The sequence below is a fragment of the Xiphias gladius genome, chromosome 22, assembly GCF_016859285.1.
Source record: "Xiphias gladius isolate SHS-SW01 ecotype Sanya breed wild chromosome 22, ASM1685928v1, whole genome shotgun sequence".
Lineage (NCBI taxonomy): Eukaryota > Metazoa > Chordata > Actinopteri > Istiophoriformes > Xiphiidae > Xiphias > Xiphias gladius.
In genome coordinates, this window is record NC_053421.1 from 21,548,256 (window position 1) to 21,574,049 (window position 25,794).

The 25,794-nt window shown below is 38.6% G+C and overlaps 1 long non-coding RNA gene across 3 annotated transcripts in view; it reads right to left on the bottom strand.

Moving 5' to 3' along the window:
- LOC120784206 overlaps positions 1–11,295 on the bottom strand; it is a 108,024-nt gene extending 96,729 nt beyond the window's left edge. For all 3 annotated transcript variants that reach the window (XR_005706413.1, XR_005706412.1, XR_005706411.1), the window contains exon 1: positions 10,948–11,295. This is a non-coding gene — a long non-coding RNA (uncharacterized LOC120784206). The remainder of the gene's footprint in view (positions 1–10,947) is intronic.
- Positions 11,296–25,794: the final 14,499 nt, after the last annotated feature.

Here is a 25,794-nt window from a genome sequence, read left to right on the forward strand (position 1 = left end):
TATTGGTTGAGGTGACTGTTCAACCTTTTCTGTCAATAAAATTCTATTTACAGATAAATGTTTGTTTCAGATCCCCAAATGCTTCAAAATAGCAGAACGGTGAGATTACTGGAGAGATTTCAGTACACCAATGCTCACTATTAATTATCGGGGGCGGCTAAGGCTAAGGATGGAGAGCAGGTCGTCCACTAACCAGAAGGCCGTTGGTTTGATCCCTGGCTCCTCCAGTCGTCATGTCAAAGCGCTCTTGGGCAAGATGGCTGTACAATCAGTATATGCGAGTGTGTCTGAATGCGATGTATGAATTTGGCATGTAGTGTAAAGCACTTGAGTGGTCGATAAGACTAGAAAAGCACTATAAGTCATTCCATGTACCATTTATTACAAAAAACTGTATATTGCTGCAAGCTGAATTAATATTGAAAATAATTAAATGGCGTAAGAGTATAAGAAAATGACAAAATAACAAGTCCTCCAACCTGAACAACTATATCGTTTGGTTGTCCTTACCCTCTGATATAACCCATAGGAGTGTCTCCTGAAATAGAGACCCTACATTGGCAGGCATTCTGGACCTTCGCAATCATGGTTACAATAATAAATTCGCAGAGTTTACTGGCAGCGGGGTACAAGGCTTTCTTTGTCATGGTTACAATAATAAACAAGCAGTTAAGCTTATGGTTACGTTGTAGGCACAAAAACAACTTGGTTAGATTTGGGAAAAGATCATGGTTTTGGTTCAAATAAGTACTTCTTTAAGGTAAGAGGACCTTAATACTCATGGTTACAGTAATAAACAGGCAGTTGTGAAACGGTCATGGTTAAAAGAAATAACGATGATCGTTTTCAAAGGGAAACAAACATTGGTTTCATAGTCCTGTGTCTTGCCAACCCATCCATCCACCGTGACCTTTTCCTAACACAGACTTTGTCACTGTATTTACAATGTCACCCGACTTCCTCCTTTGCTCCCGTCATAATTACTACAGCTGATAGAAGTTGCCTAACATTAAAATACAACTATGGGTCGTATTAAGCTGCTTGCACAGACACCCTATATTGATGTTTTTACAGGAAAGTCTCTGACAAATGCACTTTATTCCTGTTCAGAAACAGCCATCTGTTTTAGAAACACAGCTATGAATTTCTGGGCCCATGTTTTCATTTGTTGATGTTTTTTGGTTTACTTCAGCAAATACTTATCCAAACAAAACAGGTAAAAAGGGAGGTTACATCAATACAGTTCCGGTGTAGCTACAGGAGCTTCTATATTGAACAACTACTTTGCTTTGACAATGAACAATCATACAGAAAGAAATCCAACACAGAAGAGGTAGGGAAAGCAATTTCTCCACCAAAAGTTACATAGATAGAGCACAATGCAGTGCAGCCACAAAGCATGATGCTTTCTGAGAAAGAGGCATAACTCGCCTTTTCTTTCCCTAAAACTTCTTGTTATACTACTGCTTTCTCAGTCTGCACATATAATCCTCAGCTGAAAGCAACAAGCTCTGAAAAATGTAGGAGACTGAGGGACAAGGCAGCTTGATGGAAAGTGGCCTCACTAAAAATAAACACTCCAAGGGTGAATTTTTCTTTCAAAGACTTACAGCAAAAGTTCGACATTTGGGAAATACACTTATTTGCTTTCAAGCAGAGAAATACTGTCGATAAGAAAACTATCACTCTCTAGTCTGTAAGGTAAATATGAAAGTACAAACAAACAATTACTGGTCCTAGCCAAGAAATAGTCCAGCACATAACCCCTTGTATAACGGCAGAATGTCGATTTAGTTCTTATACTTTTATCTAGACATTTCATGTTATAAGGTGAACTTTATAGGTACTGATAGGTAGATATTTTATACGATTGTAGAAAACCAGGCTAGCGGTTTCCCCGTTTCCAGTCTTTCTGGTAAGTTAATCTAACTGGCTGCTGGCTGCAGCTTCATATTTTATGACTGATGACGAGACAAAACAAGACATTTGAAGACATCATTTGAGCTCCTTTATTGAAATTGACCATTTTCTAATGTTTTAAAGACCAAACAATTAATCAAAACAGAAAAACAATCAGAGGATTAATTGATAATAAGAATAATCGTTAGTGGCAGCCCATGAGAAGTATCAATCTGCTCATCTAACTCTCCCCAGAAAGAGAATCAACACATTTCCCACAATGTTGAACTATTCTTCTAAGAATACACTGATAAGCTACAGAGCAGAAATGGCAGAAAACTGAAGAGACCTATATGCCAGCAACAGTGACGTGATAGTTATAACGTGGTGAGGCTTGAACAGTAGAAAACCCTCCAGCCATTAGACTGAATCGGAGGTAATATGGGTCGCTGTTGGTGCATTCTAATTTAGATATCTCTCCAGGGGAAGATTACTTCACACAATACACTCCAAGAATGGTGAGGCACATTCCTTCAAGTTAGACCTAAAAATACAAGTGGCTTCATCATTTGGATGAGATCAAGTCACCTGTGTACTGTGGGCTGGAGAAAAAGAAAATGAGAGTAGTATGGAGGTCATTTGGCTGAATTAAATTCAGGGTACATATTTTATTTTTGAGGAAATTTCTTTTGGACTTTTTTTTGTGTTGTATTGTGAAATATTGTGGACAAAAAAATTAAGTTTATTCCTTTTTATGTTATTTTAAAAGATTAATATGCAATTTCTGTTACTTTACATAATATATGGTTATAATAATTTGCACACAACTTAGAATGCTTATATGAGCACTCGAGCAATTTAGCATTGCACCTCCAGAAAGTTGGGGGATTCAAAAGAGATAGATTATTAAAAGAGGTAGAGACAGATCCGAATTCAAAAATTCTTGATCGTACACTTCCAATGATGCAATTTGATATAACATCATTCATTAGACTTTCCCTGACCGTTAACATCAATATCTTTCATATTCCATGCTCCACGTTTTTAACACGTGATTCATAGTATTAATATGCACGTTCTTTTCTGCTCTGAAAGGAAAACTAAATATCATTTCTGCCATATAAATATGAACTATGCAATTAGTTTCAAAGATACATTGCAGGGGTTGGGAAGTGTAGAGAAAGAGTACATTCACAGACTAGACAGCCACATTTAAAATCACTTATTAAGACACCAAATGTGAAAGAAGAGGGTGGCCAAATGGTACTGTTTTAAGATGTTATTAAAAGATTTTGATCTAAGTTTAAAAGCTTTTTCATTATACCTGGGCTCCTTGAAATGCCAGCTAGCAATTATTTCCACATCAACTTTGCGCTATGAACCAATTAATGGAAAACTGCAGCGCTGATTGTTATTGCAGACCTAAAAATTTACACTTACATCTCTGTCAGCATCTTTGAGTGCTGGTTTATAGTTGTATGTGTCTATGAGAGAGAAACATTAAATCTATTGCATTTTTTTTTTTTTAAATACTGTCACATCTCACAAACAGCAAGGAACTAAGGTGACTTTCAAACTACTTGGCAACCTCTCATAATTGCAAGCTCTTATGAGCAGAGCTGCCTTTAAAAGGAGGCTCCTAGGGGCAGAAGGTACCCAATGAGGGGATGTGTCCTCGATGTTGAGCAGGAAATATTTGTTCAAACTGCTGTTAAGCTATATTGCTGTGGACATACTGCAGTCATTTCTTTGAAACTTGTGACATTGTCCATTCAGTTACAGGAAATGCCTAAACATCTTGTGAAAGGAAGTGGAACAAAACAGCACATCATGATCCAGGGTCAGTTCATACCCTCAAAATTCTCAATAGAGTCATATTTCAGAGAATACATTTTTTGAAGTAGGGCCTGTCTTCTAAATTGCTGCTGAATACATTTCTAAAAAAAAAAAAAAAAAGGTGATATTCCTGTAATTTTAATGTAAAATGGTATGACTGAATGGACCCACTTATTTGCTAACTGGCTTAAAAAATAAAGACTCAATTAAAGTTTTCTGATCCTTTACAGATATCCAATATTAACAATGATGTCAAACAATCAACCATACCCAGTCGTTTGAATTACATGCTTTTGCCTGCTACCAGAAGACCGACATGGTTCACCACAAGTTAACTTTAGCAATGAGGATACATAAGAGCAAATTACTTTTCAACCCTATTTTCCTGCATGGTACGTTAAAATCAGCCAGACGCCCATTTACACACAAAAATAAATCTGTCCAGTTAAGGGAAACCATTGACACATCCCCTTGAAATGACAAGTAGGCACATAGACACATCAAATCGGTGCAGCAGGTGAGCCAAATCATTAAATTAGGCAGATTTATGGCTTCATGAAACTTGTTATTACCCATGGCGCGCTCCACTGATGTTTAGCCTGATGTCTTTATGAGGGGGCCGTTGTTCACCTTGCCCTGACAGACACTGTGTGATGATTAGAATACTAGAGACTCAACCTGAGTCACCTCTCAAGTCAGACAAGCAGAGGTCTGTCTGCGGCATTTAAAAAGACATCTGAATGAGATGGAATCCAGCATGAAAACCTATTTTCTGAATCAGCTTCTTTCTTTCAAGCGATGGTGTTTTACATGAACACAAATTATTCTGCCAATGTTAAGGGAGATTTCTGATTTTTTTGTTTTGTCCTTGCTCTTCTCACTGGTTTGAAGTGGGCAGGGCTCATTTGGAGAAAGGTGATTTCCATTCAACAATCGAGATTTTGCATTTCAGCATTTGAAACAGAATGACGCAACAGCTGTGGGGCTGTTTTATTATGTTGCCAGTCCATTGTGAATCAAATCTGATCAATTTCATTCCAGAAGAGGCTTTTGAACATTAACTTTGATTGTTGCAAATTTACTCATGAATATTTATTCCTTCTGATAAATACTTAAGGTATAAAACCAAATATTCTGGGGCTTTAAGGTTACATAGACAAAATAAGTATGATCATAATAGAAATAAAAGAAAAACTGTGAATCAAAGCTCACATGACTAAATTTCATTTCATGATAATTTTGTTTTTGTGACCCTTTTGGACTTGTACCAAAAGGGATAAGCATTAACACTATTCTATCTCCATCTCTGAGACAACAATCATCTAGAAACAGTGCTGATATCAGACACAGATGCTTATACCTTCTTGTGCAGTATGGCTAGTAATCTATTAGAGCAGCTCATGCCTATGGGTTTCTTTTTCTGCTCACAGAGGCTCAACGGATGGATCGTTGAGGCTTAATTTAACATTGCAAACAATGGAAAACAGCCGCAAATAACAGCAGCCGTCATGAGCTTATCAGCCTGAGCGGGGATTACAAGGGAAATGAATCATTAACACTATTGCCACTTGAATGCGGCTAAAGCATGATTGGCAGGTTGAAAGCTGGGTGTTCGGAGGGAGAGAGGAAATGGGTGGAGCTGTGGTCTGATACCCAGTGAAGCGGGTATCATTATCAGATAAGAGCTCCAGGAAGCCCAGCGAAAATGACCCACTGTGTCTGGGTTGGAGACCGAATAGAGCAAAGGAATGGATGAAAGAAAATTTAAGGAAGAAAGACAGCACACGAGTTGGCCACTGCGCCAGGTCGAACTAGACATACACTGACATGCCGTCCAAAGTCCATGAACCGATACTGTCCCAACAACATGCTGACAGCAGGTGTTGAATCGTAATGTTGCCTCTTTCTATTTATAGTTTACTTTTAGGTTTTTTGTATTAGAGGAAAGGCTTTGAGATGTGTATGCCATGGAGCGCACCACAACCCCACATATGCCTCTCCCAATATGACACCAGGTAGATTTTAATGGCTTTATGGAAAATAGTGGGATGCCACGCTGGTGAAGGGGATTCTGGGTCATGGATGGATTTGTTAAGTTATTACAGTGTCTGGAGCAGGGCCCTTATCGGCACCTGCCAAGTCTTTGGTGGACCCAGTGGGATTGCACTGACCCTGGTGGAAGTAATGGATATTAGAAAATCTTCCCACTGTGAGGAGGGGGGAATGGGTGACAGAGCAAGGGAAAGGTAGTGAGAGATAGAACCTCAAGGACACAAAGCTACAGTATTGCAGCTATAACTGAGCAAAGATCTGCAGTTCACAGAAGTAGGAGAGTTGGACAAGTTAATATGGCATGTAAACTTAAAAATGAGTAAATGACTAGAATTAACACATTATGAAAGACAGAAGATTTCACAAGTATCACTTTTAATTCTGAGTCTGTATTTCTTTGTTTTTTTGTTTATTTAGTTTTTTTGATTAATTGATTTAAGGTCGTGACATACACTCATGTGTCTTAAAATTAAAACTTGATCTTTCAGAATTGATTCATGCAAACTAATGAATAATAAGTGTTTGAGTTTTAAATAGGAATTTTATCAAACCTATACCCTCTCAAATCCTTTATCAAATATACTTTACGTTCAACTTTCAACATTACCAAGGAACCAAAATTGTAAATAACCGAACCACAAAGACCTGTAACCTGTGAGCCTTTTGTTGAACAGTTCTGAGGGGCAGCGTAATTAACATTCACAACATGTATCTACAATCTGAAAATCAGATGAGCTGCAGATATATTAAATGTTGATTAAATGATGTATCTGACAAACTGAAATAACTGCTGTAGCCTACTGACTTTGCACACCTCACTCTCTAGAGCTTCTTGCTTCAAATGCTAAAGGTCCTGATTCAGAACTATCAAGCTGATAATCCTAAAATAATAAAGATGAACTTAATAGTGTCACTTGGAGATTCTCCTACATTGAGATGACGCAATCCACACCATCTTTTCTCTAGGGAAGACTTGGGTCGTTGAACTACAAAAACACACAGTAAACGTGTGGTCACAGAGTGATATTAGCGAGTGTGATGTTTCTGTTCCCTTGGTTGAGTACAGACACCTGTTTAAAGAAAGCGTATTCACCGGACAACACTAAAAGTTGCATAATAGCTGTTATAGAATTAGCAATAATTAGCTCCAGTTGATATAATGAGAAGCTTATTAACATTAGCTGAACATTTTATACATAATAAAGCAATGCTAATAAAAAAGAAAAAGGAGGGATTTTTAAAAAATGCGTCAATGTTTAGCAAATCTTGGTATTTTGCCAACCGGTAAACTAAATTAAATCAGCTATTGGAACGCAAACTTATGAATCATACTACACTTGATGAACGTCAATGAAAACATCTGCAGTATTACTGGACTTCATCAGTGACACCGTGTGAAAAAGGAACTACACTGGTAAACAGACTGAACTGTCATTTTAACAAATAAATGAAAAAAATTTGTGATGTTGGTGGCAAATCATAGGTTTGTAGATAGCCTGAAAATGAAAGAGTAGAAAATATTGTACCCAGTCACATTCGACTATGAAAACAGCAGTAAATAAATGGTACGAAAACAAATTTTCAGCACCAAAAAAAAAATCCACAAAAGGTTATCGTCCAGTCAAATACAAGCTCAAGTTCATTTTATTGAGCAAGAAATAGCAAAAATGTACAAGTCTTTCTTACATTAAAATTTCAGTTTATTTTTCATGCACTGCAAAGTCTGCTGGACACATGCTACCTGCATATCATCCAAGATATAGTCTTTCTGTGCAGCCGTCCAGCATTAATGAAGACAGAATGTTAGTGGTGACGACGCACACATCTCACATTAACTGAAACAAGCCACTCGCAGAGGGGCTGGCTTTCTGACAAGTGCTTTATTATCACAGGCTGACCTTCTCAAGGTCAAAAGCAAAAACATTGCAACTCATTTGCTTAGAAATGCACTTCAGTCATCTACAGCACTATATGAACGGCATTGCATAATATATTCAAAAGCAATATGGGGTGTACATCTCTTTTGATTATGCCCTTGCCTTTAGACAAACCAGACACAGACCAGGCCAAACAAATCAAAGCTGAGCATAAATGTTTCAGAGCTCGTCATATCTCCTGTTGGTTTTCAGAGTAAAATATTTCCCTTTGCTTTTATGCTAATCTTACAGGCAGACACAAAATTGTACCCAATTGATGAACTGTCAGGAAGGAGGTAGGATCAAGTGACTCCTTAGTGGGATGCAAAAATAGACCAAGGAGAAACTGATTCTTTGGTGCTTTAGAGGCTTTAATGTTGGTCTGTCATTATGCATCCTGTGTGGATCTGGGCTCAGAGATGACAGTGTTTAGAGATCAGAGCACCAGAACACACTGCAAAAACAGCCATGTTAATCATTCGTTGGGCGGGTAGGATATTGACTCAATGTAGCACCTTAGATGGAAAGCGCGTTAGGACACAAGTGAAATCCACTGTCTCCATTTCTCACTTTCATAAATCATGTACCAGGGGCAGAAACGGGATTGAGAAGGGGAGAAAGACACATTTTTGCTTTGGAGATTTGAAACCTAGAGGATATAGGAGGATTTTTCTGTCTGACTTTCTTGTAAGGCGAGAAAAGAAAAATTACCCAGCAGTAAATAGATGAGTTTGATAAGGGCTCCTAAATATAAGTCTTATCTCTCGCTCAATTTGAAACAGCCATGGAAGAAATAGGCCAAGTTGTCACTCAGGCTTTTAATTAAAAACAGCAGAAAAGACTGTGTGTGTGCGCATGTGTTCCCAGGAGAGAGTAGTTTTAAAAACATTTATTCATGGTTAATTTTAATCACCTCCAAATGACCTTGATCTTGTAATACTCAATCTTTTTGTCTGGTTCAACTTGCCTGTTCCAATCTCATTCACCCAGTGTGACAGACTGGGTGAATGAGACAGTGTGACAGAGACAGGGAAAGAGGGGTGAAATGACCCCATGTCTATTAATCAGCAACTCAGCTAGGCTCACATCACTTGAGCAGATAAGACTGCCTGTTGTCACACAGGTGGAAGTAATGGCTGGGAAGCACCCTTGTCCGATAGCGGCTTGTCCGAATGCTGAGATGTGCACTGACAAAGACATGTACAAGGCCTGGAAACAGACAGTTGCTGTCAGGCTTTTGACTGATAACAGCTTGAATGAGAGGAGCGCAAGTGAAGAGGAACAAGTCGAAACAGACAGATAACACAGTGGCCTAAATGTGATTATGGCTCATCGTCAGTTAGGCAGCGTTTGTTTGAACACTGATTTGTGCCATCCTGTTTATCTGAAGCATGATAGAAAACAAAATTTGTCTTCAGTAATCGTAATGGTTTAGCAAAAGTAAAGAAATACAGAAAAAATAGTAATCCACTTGAGGGCCCTGGACTCCATTTTTACTTTTTAAACTGAAGATGCATCATATAGATGATCGGTTAGGAGAAGGCTGTCAGACAAGGCCCTTAAATTTCTTGCAGTCAGACTAGGTGAAGCCATAACTTCTGCCCTGACTGGCATACATATACAGGAGATACAGTTACTATGGTACTTGTCAAAACTTCTGCATTAAACTGCATTTGCATAACTGTATTTAAATCAAAAAAAGTTTGTTTACTGGAAAAAAAATTCCCCACCCAATTTTAGCGATGGTAGAGCCTCAAACTCTGCACCTCCTAAACAGTTTTCAAATTGAAGAGAGCATTAGAAAATCTTTGCATCTGTTTCTTCTAAATCTTTTAATGCAAAATGATAACAGACATTCCATTTTAAATGTAATTATGTTAAAAGTTTTCTGATTACAAAGTTGTTCTCAAGCAAACTTTCAATTATAAAAGGAGAGTCACAAATCAAGTCCATGTCATTAGAGGCAGGTGTCAGCTGTCAAAGTCAAACCAAGTCTGAACTAATAACAGCCCAGATTTAATCATTTAAAGATACCCTGTTTGATTTTGATATAGTGCCCAATACTGCCTGAAAATCTCCAAATGTCCTCCCGGTTTACTATTCAATTATGGTGAGTTTCGAAACACATAAAGTTTATGAAATGCTAGATTATAAAGTGGAAGCACAAAGTATTTACCGTACAGCAGAGTCAATAAATCAGCAGGGCAACAACAGCACAGAAGCCAATCCTTGACTAGAGACCTATATATACACATAATATTCAAACACAAGTATGTTGCACATACATACATACATACATACATACATACATATGTGTGTGTGTGTGTGTGTGTGTGTGTGTGTGTGTGTGTGTGTGTACGTGTGTGTGTAAGTAACATTAGTAACATTAACATTAGAGCATAAGTAACCATGGCACGAACAGGAAAGCCCTTCTTCTGTCTTTAAGTGGACAATTGAGGCCCACAGCAGACAAGCATCACTGATGTTAAGCTTGCCATAATGCCCACATTACAGGGATATAATGTGAATGGGATGTGTGCAGGACGATCAGCATGTTTGCATCCATGAAGCCAACAACATTAGCCTTTACTAGAGACCAACATTGGCAAAAACTAGAAGCAAAGTATGCCACAAAACAAATTCAGTCCAACACATTCATAAATATTGAAATGTGAGTAGTGATGGGCAATATTACTATCACAAGATATTTCCCCAAAATGTTTCTATAGGTTTTAAAATGACATGTGTTATCAAAAATCACACATAAAATGAACAGGCTGTTGTTCAATGCAATGAATCCTTTTAAACTGTCAGGTTAGCTTGTTAATTAAACTGAATCACCATAGCCAAAAACACCACAACAGCAACATCTAGGGAGGAAAACAAGCTGCAAAACCAAATTAGCTCAAAAATCACTAAATGCTCAAACACCAGTTTCCATACTTCAATACTGAGTCAATCAACAGTATTAAAGCATCATGAGCTAACAGCATGGAAGCATTATAAAGCAGTGTCAAACTATGGCCTTAAAAAAAAAACAAGCCCAGCCACTACAAGACTGTCATTCAGAATTAATACTACAGCAAATATGACAACAGCATTTAGCAGCAGCAGTTAGCAGCTAACATTAGCTTAACAAGATGGCAAGATTCTGCTACAGAGCAAAACCAACAGCAGCAGCCAAGCGCACAAAAACCAACACGACACTGCCAAGAATAAAGCTAATAAAAATGCTAATTCTTACCTTAGCGAAGTGAAGGTAGGCTATCTTGCACTCTTTGGGAGAAGTTGTGGTGCTAAGTTGTCACAGGAGCTACAGAAAACTCCAACGTCTGGACAGTTTTAAATGTTTTAGGCCCACTGTTGATTACGACAAATGGCAGACAAAACTGGGTAGCTGAGCGGTGGCAGCAGCAATAACATCCTCAAAGAAAGTCGTCCTCGAGTGAAACAACCATACTTTTGGCAAGCTAGTTTGCTCAGGAGATGCTACATGGGCAGCAGCAGCACCGCAGCAAAGCGAAACTCAGGGCAGGGCAGTGACAACTTGACATGTTTTAGGGTGCCCAGGTGCGATCACCTGCACGGATGACACTCGCGCTCCTATCATAGCTCCATTAGTAAATGAAGATTATGCGAATAGGAAGCATTAAAGGCATGAATGTGCAGGTGGGCGCAAATAGTAGGCCTTAGCATCCCAAAAGAAAGATTTTTTTTTTACTATACCGCCAGGATTCATTGCATTGAACCACAGCCTGATCATTTTATGTGTGATTTTTGATAACACACGTCATTTTAAAACCTATGGAAATATTTTGGGGAAATATCTTGTGATAGTAATTCCAGCCATACTGCCCATCCCTACTCACATTTCAGTATTTATGAATGTGTTGGACTGAAGTTTTTTTTTGTTTTTATATATACACACACACTCACGCAATTACATATATATATATATATATTTATATATATACATATATATACACACATACACATATATGTAGCTACATACTATCATAATCAATATTTTGTTTCCTCCTATTGCAACTGAAAATTTAAGCTGTATCCTTGTATTATCAGAGGAGAGTTCAGCAGTTACCTGCTCAGTGACAGAGCGCACCCCTGCCAGCCCTATTTACTGACGCCTTACCCTGATCACGAACCCAGCTCACTTATAACTTGGCCCACTGCAGTACACGAGCCACAGTAGAGGTGACCATTGGGATGCTCCATTCCCAGTTCCAGCGCCTTAGTAGGCTCAGGGTCACCCCAGAAGTAATGTGACATTACTTTGGCATGTGTGATTCTCCACAACATTGCCACAATTACAGGAGAACAATATCCAGCTCAACCAGTGAACGATCCTGACCACAACAACGCACTAGATGGAAGAGCAGTCAGAGACACAGTATGCCGCCATTATTTCTGATTGACCCACCAACTCCCCAGTGTCGAATAAAGACAATATGCCTTTTTCTTTAAGTCTTCTTTATGTCCTGCAGGTGCAAATGCAGTACACTTGTATATATTTTTTAATGTTGTTCAGACAAGTAAATTCATCCACCTGTGGGCACCTCACCCACCTCTAACTGATGTTCCAGCAGACGTATTTCAATTTTGGTCTTTTGCATCTACAGTCTTGTGTGGTCCATTTCTCAATTAGATTTTTCAGTTTTTTTCTGTAAGTAAACCCTGTACAAATGTTTCACAGGGAGCTAAAGGAACACACACACACACACATACACACAAAGACACTGAATTTCATTTCATTGTAAGTCCTGTGTCTTACTGAGGTAAGTCGTGCTGTGGAGGTAGATGGACCCTCTTCCCCATTGTAATTTCCAGCATTGCTCTGTTCGAGAAAAAGAAGGTGCAAGTTTTACCATGGTACAACACCATCATCAACAGCTAGATGTTATTTTTAAGGTTTGAACCGCAGTTGGCCTCTTTGTATCTTCCCTCTCTGTGGCAGCTGACAAGGTGTCTTCATCATCCTCCTGTAATGAAAGTGAACAATTTTTGTGTCTAACCCATTACGAAAACTCTAACCCATTATGAAAAATCTGTGGAGTATTAAGAGCACTTACAAGTGCGTGCAGGTCTGTTACGGCAGAAGGCTCCATATAGACAGATTGCACCATCAGTAAATGGTAGAAGATGAAGAAGATTAGACAGTTAAATTATAACTTTACCCAGAAAAGTTTGAATTGTGTTTTTATTGAAAAAAAGTGTGCAGGCCACATCAAAATTTTTCGAATATATAACTCTGAGTCACCTTAAATTGATTATTATGTCTGAAGGACAACTAAGACTCTGAAACAAGAAGAGCAGTCAATTACAAAGAATTGTACTGCTACAAAAAAATCAGTGTCCCAAGTTGTGTCTAAGAGGGATGGGTGGGCATCATTGAGCTAACACTGGCAAAAGGATGAATGCACATTAATTTGAATAACTATCCTCTTAGGCCCTGGGGGGTGGTTGGGTTAGATGAGCTTCATCCAGAGTTGCCTTCAGAGATATGTAAAAAAAAAACAAAAATTGGCATTTTGACTAAGGGCCATCTCTTCAGCCTCTGTGAGTGGTAGTGGTTGACCCCCACCTGTTTTTCAGGCCTCAGCCTTTTTTCTATTGGCTATAATGGAGGTCAAATTTGAACTTATCCAGTGAGCACAAATTTGGAGAATTGTATGTATAAAGGCAATTAGGTGTTGCTTTCAAATAGACAAAATTAAATACTGGCAGTGTTGGGATGGCTGAAAATTTTGTTTTTTTTTTTTTTTTTGTTTAACTACTTAAATGTATCACCTGCTGAATGTTGCTTGTAATGAAATTACCCCTTATCGGTTTGAATCATATTTTTATATTTCATCTTCAGTAGCTGCCATAAATATTAAACAGGCATACTCACACACACATATATTACATATATATATTATATAAATGTTGTATAAGTGGAAAACTCGGGATTCAACTTTTTTTTCAGTTAATACTCACGCATTGACTACGTCAGCTATTTTCTGCCACGCCAGTTCACGTGATTTTACTGCTGCTACTGTATTGCCTTTTGACTTGAATAAATACCCATATTCTACATACACATTCATTAATATTTCTTACTCCAATGGGAAGAAAAGGAAGGATCGAGCCCTTTTTTTGGTCCTGTTGCCATGATGAATCACGTTATCTCTGTTCCATTGATGAGGGCTTTTTGCCTCCTCATGCATGTACTTCACTCAGGGTTAACTTAACTCAGAATCGATTGAACTAATTGTTAATCACTGTTCTGAAAACGACAAATCTGAGTTTGACAGTTCAGAGTTAGTCAACGCAAATTCCGGTTTAAACACAGAGTTTGTTTAACCTTCTTTCTGCCTCAGGTCTCAAAATTTATCAGGTCACATTGGACTCAGGATTTAGAAATTTTGCTCTTGTGGAACAAATTGCTTTTGTTTCGAGAAGTGTAAGCAAATCCAGAAGTCAAGCTCAGTCACCCTATGTCCACTCATGGCAGAACCACACCCCTTCTCAGGGCGACATGGGTGTGGCCCACTGTGGGCCTTATAACTGATACTGTATATTTTAGTACACAGCAGGAGGCTGGTAGAACGGCTCTACACGGAGCCCCTCAGTAGCTAGTTAGCTTAAAGAGCCACACACAGCAGCAAAGCACCAGTTTTGAAGATCATTTATGAAACAGAAAGGGACACCACGTGGCCTAATTCCTAACCAAAGAAAAAGGGAAAAAAAAGTACACTGACTGTTACACGTCAGCTGCAGAATTTACTGGCGACAAAATGGTATATTTAAGTTGTAAAGGATTATTTATTCCTGTTTTAAAGTAGTATTTAAAAGTTTTATCTTAAGCCTCAAACCTCTGGGTTGTCCCAGTTCTTCTGCCATCTGGCCATTTTATTTGAAAAAAAAAATTTACATTTCGACAACCATTGGCCACTTGGCTTGGTTTTGAATAATTTTTCTCCTCACCAAGTAGTGCAAAAAAATATATTCAGATGGTTATACATGTAGAGAGGAGGAATGATTGGAAAGGAGTAAATCAATGTGCAACTGCATCAGGAAGTGTATACTTTGTGAACAAAGATTGGTGTATGAGCAATATGGTAACATCTCTTTTCAAGTACCTTAGTAAAGAAATAGACCATGTAAAATGAAATGGATTGTGAAATGAACAGTGGGTCTATACATGAACATTGACTGTAATTCATATTTCGAGCAATATTGTATGCCAGACCAGTAGGTTTAAGACAAGGGGCACTGGCAGAAAATTATAACCCTTGACTATCAATGGGGAGGAAGTATCTTGTGGAATTATAGTATGAGAAATGGTGGCCTAGGTTTTGGTTTATTACCAATTATGTCCACCACAGGCTCTATCCTCTGTCTAGCTTGCCCTTGTCTTGTTAATTTCAGACTTTGTGCACACATATCCTCTTTTTCAGAAATGTATTATTTAGATAGAATGCCCACATTTTCTTGTAGTTGCTGAGGGGAGAATGTGCATTGCTCAATTGCTTTATTCCTCATGGATTTTCTTGTTGGTTCATTCTGGGATCCACCAGTATTCATTTGTTTTCGCTGTAAATCTGCACATCTTTGACGTTTGCATGTCACATCAGATAGATCTTCTGTTTTTCCCTTCATTTCTCTGTCATTTTCTTGTGATGACAAAGGGCCTCTGAAGCAGCTATTACCTTTTTTTCTCTCTCCATTTACCATTTGTTCAACTGTGCAAGCCCCATTGTTTTAATTTCATGCAAGACTTAGTTTGTTGTTTTGGTTAAATCAAAAGTATATTCAAAAGTGAAAGCCATTCAGTTTTTTAGAGCTGGAGGTAAAGGTAGTATTCATGTTAAGTACACATCTTTTATTAGTCAAACATTGCCTTAATTTTGTGGGATTTTTTTTGTCAAAGTACCTAAATGAGGCCAGGATGCAGAGCTTAAACAAATCAGACTTGATGTTTTGCAGTGTTTCATCTGGGGACAGGAGACAAAATTCACATTTGCATGCTTGCTGAAACCGCCCACTCCATATATCACGCAACCAGGCGATCAAAAGTCGAGTTAATAGGAATACGGTGCAAGGGGGAGTTTAATTACTAACCTAAAATACTTTCAAATGATGTTTGGGCTGGTGCTGTTGCCGGAAGCGAGCGTCTGGCAGGCTAGGTTTAGAGAATTTCTTGGTCAAAGCAGCTGCCTTATTTGTGATGTGAGATTTAGAAAGCAACTGGAGCGGAGATCAATAAGGTGTAATAGGCCTGGGAATGAAATGATGCCAAAGTGTCCCATGTCAATGAATCTGTTTATCTCTGTCTGCCAAACTCCAGTCTACTAACCCATGCTCAGTCACCTGTAGATTGCTGATAGTGAACTGGAGAGCTTGTGGGATCACTAAATAAGGCCTGAGTTCAACTCTGCGCCATTGACTTATCAGTAGAGCCAGAGGTATTTTTCCTACATAAGCAGGTGTAGATGTATGGCTCCTGTGCTGAGAGGTTAGGGTAAAGAGTTTAGGGAATTATTTTTCTACTTCATTACATTACTTAGAGCAGAGGAAGTATAGTACCATGAGGGAAAGTGCCAGGGGTGGGTGTATCAGAACTAATCCTGATCTAGAGATTATAGTTTTGTGTCAGCACCTGCCCTGTTATTTGTCCGTCATGGTGACTCTTGAGTGTATGTACTTCAGGAGTGGATCGCATCATGGAAACACATGTTAACATCCTTCAGGTATTGCTCAAACACTAGACTGAGTCGAAAATATTTATCACGTATTATATTTTGTAAAATATAATTGAATTTTATGTCATAAATTTCCTATTTTTAATGTACCCCACTCCTCTCTCCTCCATTCTTGCCCACCTGCATTACATGCATATACTGCAATTGCATCTTTGAGGTTGTGCCATTGTATAAAAGCAGGCAAAACCCTCTCCTGGCATAATCCGATAAGGCATGTGAACATGCACCCTGCTTTTCTCTTATCTTGCTGACATGCTCAAAACGCCCCCATGCCAGTGCTGAGCGTGACATGTGCAGCCCAGCATTATTAGCGTTATAGGAATAGGTCCTTTTATTCAAGGACGTGACGAACATGGCAAATGCTTCAAAACCTAAGCCGCTATCATCATCACTATAAATGGGTTTTCCCCTCATGGAGGCAGGCCCTGTGCTTTGGTTGGTCTGACTGGAAACTGGAGGCCAATGATGAGTAACGAGGCAACCCGGAGAGTGAGTGACAGGTTAACACCCGTCAACTGCATGGTAGGAGCAGGTGCCCATCTTCTGGCCTGTCTCATTTGATACTGATGGAGAGTGCTGGAGCTTGACTTGAACTTATCGGCCCTGATGTGGCAAAATATGCACTAGAAAGCCTCAGAATATATTTATTTATTCACCCTTTGCACAGAAATCTTGGAATGGGGCTTGCCAGTGTCTCAGGTATTTCCTCATTTATCATATATAAGCCAAAATGTACACCGTTCTATTGAGAGCTGCTGTAGCAAACTACCTACACTTGTCCTTGGCCAGGCTCTTGACAAATAAATGGTGACTTGGATATAATGATAGAAAGGCAAGCTGCCAGGTGTTTGTATTCAGAAGCCTGGCTGTGGATCTTAGCCTCTTATACTCGTGCATTGCTCTCTAGCCAGTTTTTAGCAGACGTCTTTTTTTTCCAGCCTTAATGAATGTGTGAGCCACAACACAAGTCTTAACCTTGATAAGCACCGTGGGCTGAAAAGTCCCCTGAACTGTGGGTGTGTTTTTAATGATAGTCTCATTGTACATTTTGTACAGTCCAACACAAATACTCTTGTGTGAGTAGAGTTTACTAGTTATGGATAACATGGTTGGAAGGATAATAAAGTTTGAATGGCATCATCAACAGTCTATTCATACTGGAGTTAACATGGGATCAATATTCAGAAAATACAAAAGCTTTTGTGTATTGCACAGAGAGATTCAGGGGTTTATCATCAGTGTAAGGGGTTTCCAGACGCCAGGAGGGATAAGAGGATTAAAAAAAGGGGATTTAGGTAACAAAAGATGAGGAAAGAATAATGGAATCAATGTATCACAATTCCTTTTTCTACTGTAAATAAAAGGTGTGAGAAAAGAGAATATGATACAGCTTTCTCTTTAACATATACATGTGCGTGACGCAAGTGATATATGTAGTAGTAGATATATAACTCCAACTCCAACTGACTCCAAACCTAAACCAAAATAACACTCACATCAGATAATGCGGCATGTTGAAGCATCTCAGTATGACATATATTTAAATGATCATGCTAGGATCCATTTCTCCTAAGAAAGTCCTTAAAATAAGACATGGTGGTCTCTATAAAAAGTGCTTTGTACCTTACAGAGGTGGAGGTGGTGCTGGCAGTGGTGAGTTTGTATGAGTGGGCGGTGGTTGTTTTCCACTTATGAATTCTTAAACATGATCTATTGCCCCTATTGTTGTAAGACTGTATGACAATAGCCATGAGGACATGTAGAGGGTTAAGGCCTGATGTCACTGCAATCATGAGAACATGTGTCACGTTACATTCCAGGACTGATTTCATGTCATACATTATTGTCTTTGATTGCATTGAGCCCCTTCCTCCCATTTTGCCCTCTGCATTGACCAGTGTCATACAAATATGCACAAACAAGCAACTTTAAGGTTATTTAAAGGACAGTGATCAATAATGCCCCTTTAACTCCTGCTTAATCTCCATAATGAGCTTTATTGCAGCAATTAATCATGTCTTAGCAGCCAGTGCCCAGCCTCCCAGAAGAATGCTGGCAGAATGAAGACCAGGCCCGACTGGTGCTGCCCACAGCTGACTTCACATGGCTCCCATGGTAAGGAGAACCTGTTCTAAGAATTAGACTGACCTCTTCAGTTGGGTAGCTGTTTGATTTTGCATGTTGACATTAAATAATACTTCAAACCTATATTCAGAAATTTCAGCTATGCCCACCAGTAAATACTTAAAATTTCTCTGTATACAAGTCGCTGCAAAATCTGTCTTAATGGAATGTGAAGCGAACTTTTCCTTTTACATTACAGACCGTCCATCTAAAGTGGAACATCTCTCTCACTGCAATACATGAAGCATAACACGTTTAAAATTGTTAATCTTCTAAAAACACCCAGTCACAGATATAAAGTTTATATAGTAACTCATCAATAAAACAAAACATCGAATGCATTTCAGCAAGTAATAAAGCAAAAGATAAACATGGTTCAATATACTCAGTGGAATTAGTGTGCCGTTTCCCCATAGAGAGACTTTTTCTAAAACCACAATAATTGTACTGAAGATGAAAGGTATTTGATTTTCCAAAACCTTTGTACTATATATTAATTATTAATTGCGAGGAAACCTCATTTTGAATATAACTCTTTAATCATCCACACAGTGCTTTATTTAAAATTGATTTTGCAAATCCATAAAAATGCCACTTTTATCTTAAATTTTCTTGCTGCTTCTGCATTAATAACTTATCTCCTCCAGACACACGTCGTCAAGGGTCAGATTTGGTTGGAGGTGTTGTGTTTTCACATGTATTGAAATGTTGCTGGCTTCTAAGAAGATTATCCAATGTCAATTAAGATTATCTGCTTTTATGAAGTCTGAGCTGATGGCACCTCCACAAAACTTGATCAAGCCTTCCTCTGTGGGGGTTTGCAGAAATGAGTACTCAATTCTCTATCTGAGGAGGCAAAACGAGTAAGGCAGGTCGGAGAGGTAGCAGGTGGTAGATGAAGCGGACGGCACAAGGCCTTATGATGAATGACTCTGCTGCATTTAGAAACTATTGATTCCTTCCTGGGCCTAATAGAAGGTGATGATGGCACGGAGGTGAATCCATTACCGGGTAGGAAGCTGCGTGAGGTATGCAGAGGGCCAATGTGTGTCCTTTCCCATTTGTCATCACTAGCGTGTACGCAACCGGAGGAGCATGCAAGTGTGGCATAACGTTGTGCTCCTGTCCTCTACATCCATAAGGGGAGATGGGAGCATAGTCTATTAATCTCAACAGCAACTCCAGAGAAGGCCAAAACACCCTTTGCCACTCCTCGTCATCCTGCCTGAGGAATCTCCATGTCACACCCAGACAGAAAAAAAAGGAAAAGGAAACAAAGCGGCTGTCTTTACTCAGTCAGGATCCAGCAGTGCTTTGCCAAGTGGGAGTGAGGAAGATGACCCCAAACAATCAGTAAGTCTTCAGAGAGTGTAGTGTGTTTGTGAACAAACAAGCACCTCTCATGACAGTAGCAGCCTTAGATTAGCCCTGGCCTACATTTGCAATGTGTTAAATGGAAATGAAGCGGTAAAAAAAGTTTAATTGTGTGTTGTTTCCTTCTTTTTCAGACCTAAGAAAACATTTGTTTTAGTTTTTTGACAAAATTCTTGCTGAAATTATTTGTGTAAAACACACAATGTCTGACATATCAGTTTACTATTGTTGGATCAATACATTCAAGACTCAAGTTTCCAGATTCAAAAAACGTTAGTGTCCCCGAGGGGCAGTTTCCTTTACAGACAGTAGTCCAACAAAATACATGTACATACGATACATCATATACAACACAACACAAGATTCATATCTGCTACACTATCACCGTGAATCATGGAAAAAGAAGACACACTGACATGACATCCATGGTAAGATTTTGTTTTAAAAACCAATAGCATATGGATCAAAGGACAATCTGTATCTATTAGTGCAACGTTTGGGGAGACTAATCCTCCACCCTGATGGAGGCATCTGGAACTCAACATGTACAGGATGCTGAGAGCCCAAGACAACAGCCTGTGCCTTTGAGATGACCCTCACTTCATGCAGGTGCTGGAGGTCATTACTGGTAGCACCAGTAATCTTACCGCACAGCTTGACAATTTTCTCCAATTTCTTCCTATTTTTAAAACTAAGATTGCCAAACAAGCAAATCATAGAAAAGGGAAGGACAGACTCAATAAAAGGAGAATAAAACATTTTCATCAGCGTCACGTCCAGATTAAGACTTCACAACTTCTTTTTAAAGAAGTTGTGAAACCGTTTATTTGACTTTTTACATACAGCAGCTGTATTTTTATTTCAGATTTAACCCTCCCGTCTATGACAGTGCCCAAATAATTATATTGCTGACCTGCTGCCAGTGGCTCATCTTTAATCACACAATATCCTATTACTGTTCAATTATGTATAAAAACTGAACTCAGTTGAACAATAACAACAAACGATAAGTCCATCACAAGGTCAGCATAGGAGGCATCTGGTCACTGCCAGCAAGGTTATGGTTAAGTCCTCTTGATATGTTGGCTTCTGCCATTTCATCGGCATTGCTATAGGCTGAATTGCTGCAGTGTTTCCATGAAGGTCTTGTGACATTTGATCAGAAAGTCCTTTGGGAGTTTCTACATGCCTTTTCCTGAGTCATTTGAAGTGTATGCAGCTGAGTGGGACTGTATCAACAGCAGTTATGAAACCTCAGCTGCTTTTTTCCAAAAAGGTGTGTCGTTCTATCTTGAAATCTTTTAACTAACCCTCTGCCTCTTGCTTCAGAGAGCATGAGGAGCTAAACAAACCTGGATCCCCGTTTTCTCTGCTACATATTTGATTTTAAAGCACTTTTAAAGCATTTTGTCTCAGCACAGAATTCATGAATGATATTTAATTCCGTACTTTTTTAGGGTAAGTGTAATTCGATTCTTTATAATTCTGTGTAATAATCCAATATCACATTTTACTATAATTCAGTTTGTATGAATGTTTGCATTAGATTTTTTTCATGGATGCTCTGATGCTTTGATTAATGGGCCATTTCTACAGTTGTCTTTTTATTTTTGCACAACAGTTGAAAATATTTTTCAAATCATACAGCTGGCTTTTTATTCTACTGGTTATATTTTGCAACCAGTTATTTATTCAGGAGAGGTTGATTTGGGAAATGTGTATTCTCATCATCTTCTCCATCTAGATTTCTCAGCCAGTCTGGAGAATTCATTGCAACTTTTCAGTCAAATGAACTGGTGCAATTGGAATTGTAGTGTATTTTCAATAAATGTCGAAATATTTGCAAAAACAAAGGCACATTTTGCTTTATAGATTGTGTGCAATGAATAAATCTTTGGCATATCCAATATAAAGAACGGTGCAAATACTTCATTTAGGGCACCCAGAGTCTATGAATACTTTGACAGAAGATTAAAGCATTGGGAGAGAATACATGCTGTATAGTAGAATAAACCATGACAAGTTTAAATTGCCCAAATCATTATTATCATTACTGTCGTTGCTTTTCTTGACTCTAATTCAACATTCTGTGCCTTTGTACAGCCCTTCTCCTCTCTTTATCTTAACATGCAGCTGTTTGCTCAAGGGGATAGTATTTTTAGCTCAGAAAAAAAAAATATGGCGCTTATTTACCGTCATCATATCATCAAACTGTCAAGAACCATCTTTTGCCGACTAAACCTTTCGCATATCTGTGTACTCATAATTGATTCTCTGTTATATCGCCAGCAAAATGCCACCAAGATAACTGAGCACTGCAGCATGGATGGTATAAAACCCTCACTGAGGTTTGTTAGACTGTCACATCTTATCACAACTTTGAAACAGTGAGAAGAAGGAGAGAGAGGGAGTGAATATGCACTCGACTCCTGTACCTCAAAGGTGTTTCTGTGCTAAACATTTTCAAAGCGCTCCGCCTTGAAAATATCATTTTGTATTTTTTCAGGTTAGTGGAAACGCAAGGATTAAGTGAGATAGAGAAAACAACTGACTTCAAGCAACAAACTTTGAGATTTAAAAAAAGTTTGTGTTCGGAACTTTCTGTATAAGCCGTCTAAGTTGCAAATAGAAATGCGGGCACAGCAAATAAAAGGTAAGTCTGCACACACAATGGTCTTCACTTTTCTTGAACTAGAAAAAGGGGATCAGTGTTTAAAGCCGTAGAATTTACCTTATCTAATGTAAGTGACCATTTGCTGTGCCCCTGAGAGTTACTGTTGCTAAGCCTCTCAAGCCTTCCATTCACCTATGCTGTTTACAATAATAATAATGGTGGCAGATCGAGAACTCAAAATTCATTGTAATATTTGAAACAGTGAGTCTTAATTTCAGACAGCGGCAAACAAAAGAAAAAAAAACTGCCTCTCATTTCTAGTTTGCAACCATTTACTTTGGCAGCTGAAATGGCACCCGTTGCTTGCAGATTTTATCATCTCTAGCTAACTAGCTAATTTACATGAGCTCCATTTGTCGGCTGAAAATTCTGTCTCCAGGTGACTTGTTTTAAATCATGAACCTGTGAAACAGCTTTAAACATGCACTTGATGCCTACAAAAATGATGCTAGAACGCTGTGGCTAAAGCTACTGTACGTGCCCAAGTCATCATCTTCACCAGTCCATGACCCCTTTAAGAGCAGCATTGTCCTTACACTGCAGGGTAGAGCTAGTTAGCCACTATAGTCGAGTATTATAGAGGAAATGTAATCTCAGACTTTTATATTGTTCTAATGTAAATGTTTGGATGCTTACTTCAGAAAAACACGCTTGGATAAGCATCACAGAGTTTATATTTATGCTTTATTGTTATTATATAGGTTCCAATTTTACAAGAGAAGGAAATTGAGGATGACAACAAACGATGAGTTGGCAAACATAACGCTGGGTAATGGGTTTGGCTGGGTAAATATACCCTCTTACCAAACAGTAAGTTATGGCTGACTTCACATATGCAGAGGACTCAGGACCATGGACAGAATTTCACCAGACGCTTTGTTTCAGTCAGTAAAGCTGGAGATTCATTAACACAATTAAACTTGCAACGGATATGATACAGTAGGATAGGAGAACACACTAACAGGTAAATAATAATATTAATTTGATTTGTGTAGCACCTTTCATGCAGAGATGTAGCCCAAAATGCTCCACAAAAACAGGATTAAAGATAGTTTATTTTACTCATCCATTACGTTCATGATAGAAAACTGTGTTCATCTGTCCTTGAAACTACTACTTTTCTCTTATGTGTTTTTGTCAAAAAACATTTTTATAATTGCAAGTGCTGACATCCATTCTTGTCAGCTTGGCTTTGAACCGTAAAATGTAACTTTTTATTCAAAAATCTCTCACAATTTAGGAGCACATTTGTAAAAAGATAAAAATAAAATAGATCCCAACACCATGGATTGACCCTTTTGATGTTTCTTTTGAAAACTTGAAACATAAAAGGCATGTGTTGACAGTGCAAGCCCGCAACGTCCCGCTGTGCTGAGACTGAGAAAACACCCTCCAACAAAGAACACCATCTTCCCTCAGCATCACCAGCCACCCTCCTCCAGCCAGTGCGCTGCACGGAGCTCTGTGTCATTCTCTCCTGTGTGCCAGCTTTGAACGTCAGCCACATAACTCGGTCCTCAAGTCACACGAAATCACAAACGTGAACCGTCACATGGCCTATTTATCTGGAAATATGACTCCGGCAGAGTTCTGCTGGGTCTTGCTAATCAAGCATGCCTTCTGTCGACGTGCTGCGTTAAAAACCATCAGAATCTGACTTTTAACGTAAGATTGTCATTGATTTAATATCAGATTGGCTTTTCTGATCCCTAACACATCAAAAGTGACTTACTGAAAATGATATGATTTTCTTCATTAAACCATCAAGCGTTCAAATTGCTTGTGGTTTAAAAGTCATATCTGGTCATATCTCTAACAAATGTTACAAAGTCAGCTTCACGAGCTCACAGTCGAAGTAGATAAGGACACAAGGGAGTTTGAAAAATTGCCTGATAAGCTAGCTCCATCATAAAACTAGCAATATGCCGAGTTGTAACTACTAGTGAGACATATACTGTTAGTAGGTTTCGAGCTTAATTGGACTAAAATGAATTGGAATAGGAATCAGAAATTCACACCTAAAACAAAGTCACATTTACCTGAATATGAAACTGGCACCGCGGACAAAAACACAGATTTTTCTGAAACTGCAGTTCTCACACACTTACATCTCTCCTGAAACTGCCACACTTCTCCAAGGCAAGGTTTCACTCTGCTGGAAACCTGTACCTTTTGCACTACAGGGCATAACAAATGGAAAAATTACAGTGCGTGCTGCATAACAGAAACCTAAAGTTCTCAAAGCAAACAATAACACCGCGCTACTTTTGTGACAGAGTACCTCGGAGAAAAAGACCTGTGACCTTTACCCCAGCATCTAACCGCCAACCAACCCTATATTGTTTTCCTTTTATGTGACTCAGAGTTACTATGAGTCACCATGTGACCTGCCAGAGAGGTTTAGTGGGAGTTGAGCATGCCACTGTCAGCCAACCTGCCTTCAGGTGGATGAGGGTCTCTGCACATGTCAAGGGAGTGCTGCGAGTTGATGTTACACACGTGTACACATATACTAAAACAAACAAATGTCACACCCTCAAAACATAAACTGAATATGAGATAGCTATAATTCCAGTGAGGACAGACAATGATGTGACTTTTTTTTTTTTTTTCACAAATTGGTAGAAATCTGCTGTTGAAAAAACAAGAAAACGCTGAACACAATAAAGTAGCAAAGCAATTGGAAATCTATTTGTCGCAAAGATGACCTTTAAAATTACTTTGATTCGTAATACCTGTAAGCACATATACATCAAATGCAGAATATAATAAAAATTGATAATTAAAAATATGTTGAGCATGAAAGTTAGAAACAGTGTTTGGACACTATAAACTGATCTCTCAGCCTACCTGATAGCACTTTTTTTTTTTTAGCTTTCAACCACATCTCATGGGCTTCACTAAGCAAATGGAATTTGCTCAAAGGTCTTGGAGAAGATACCAACTGAGCTATCGCCATCTGCTGATGCAGTTTAACATTCATTTTTGACCCAAGAAACAGTAGTTTCACCAATATAAAGATCCACTTACTAATTTATTTTTCTCTCAGCCACATCTTGCATTTTTCCTTAGCAAACAAAGTTTGCTTAGTTGTCATGTAGATGATAGTAACTGAGCTATGTTCATGACAACTGAGCAAACTAAAGATGGTATTTTA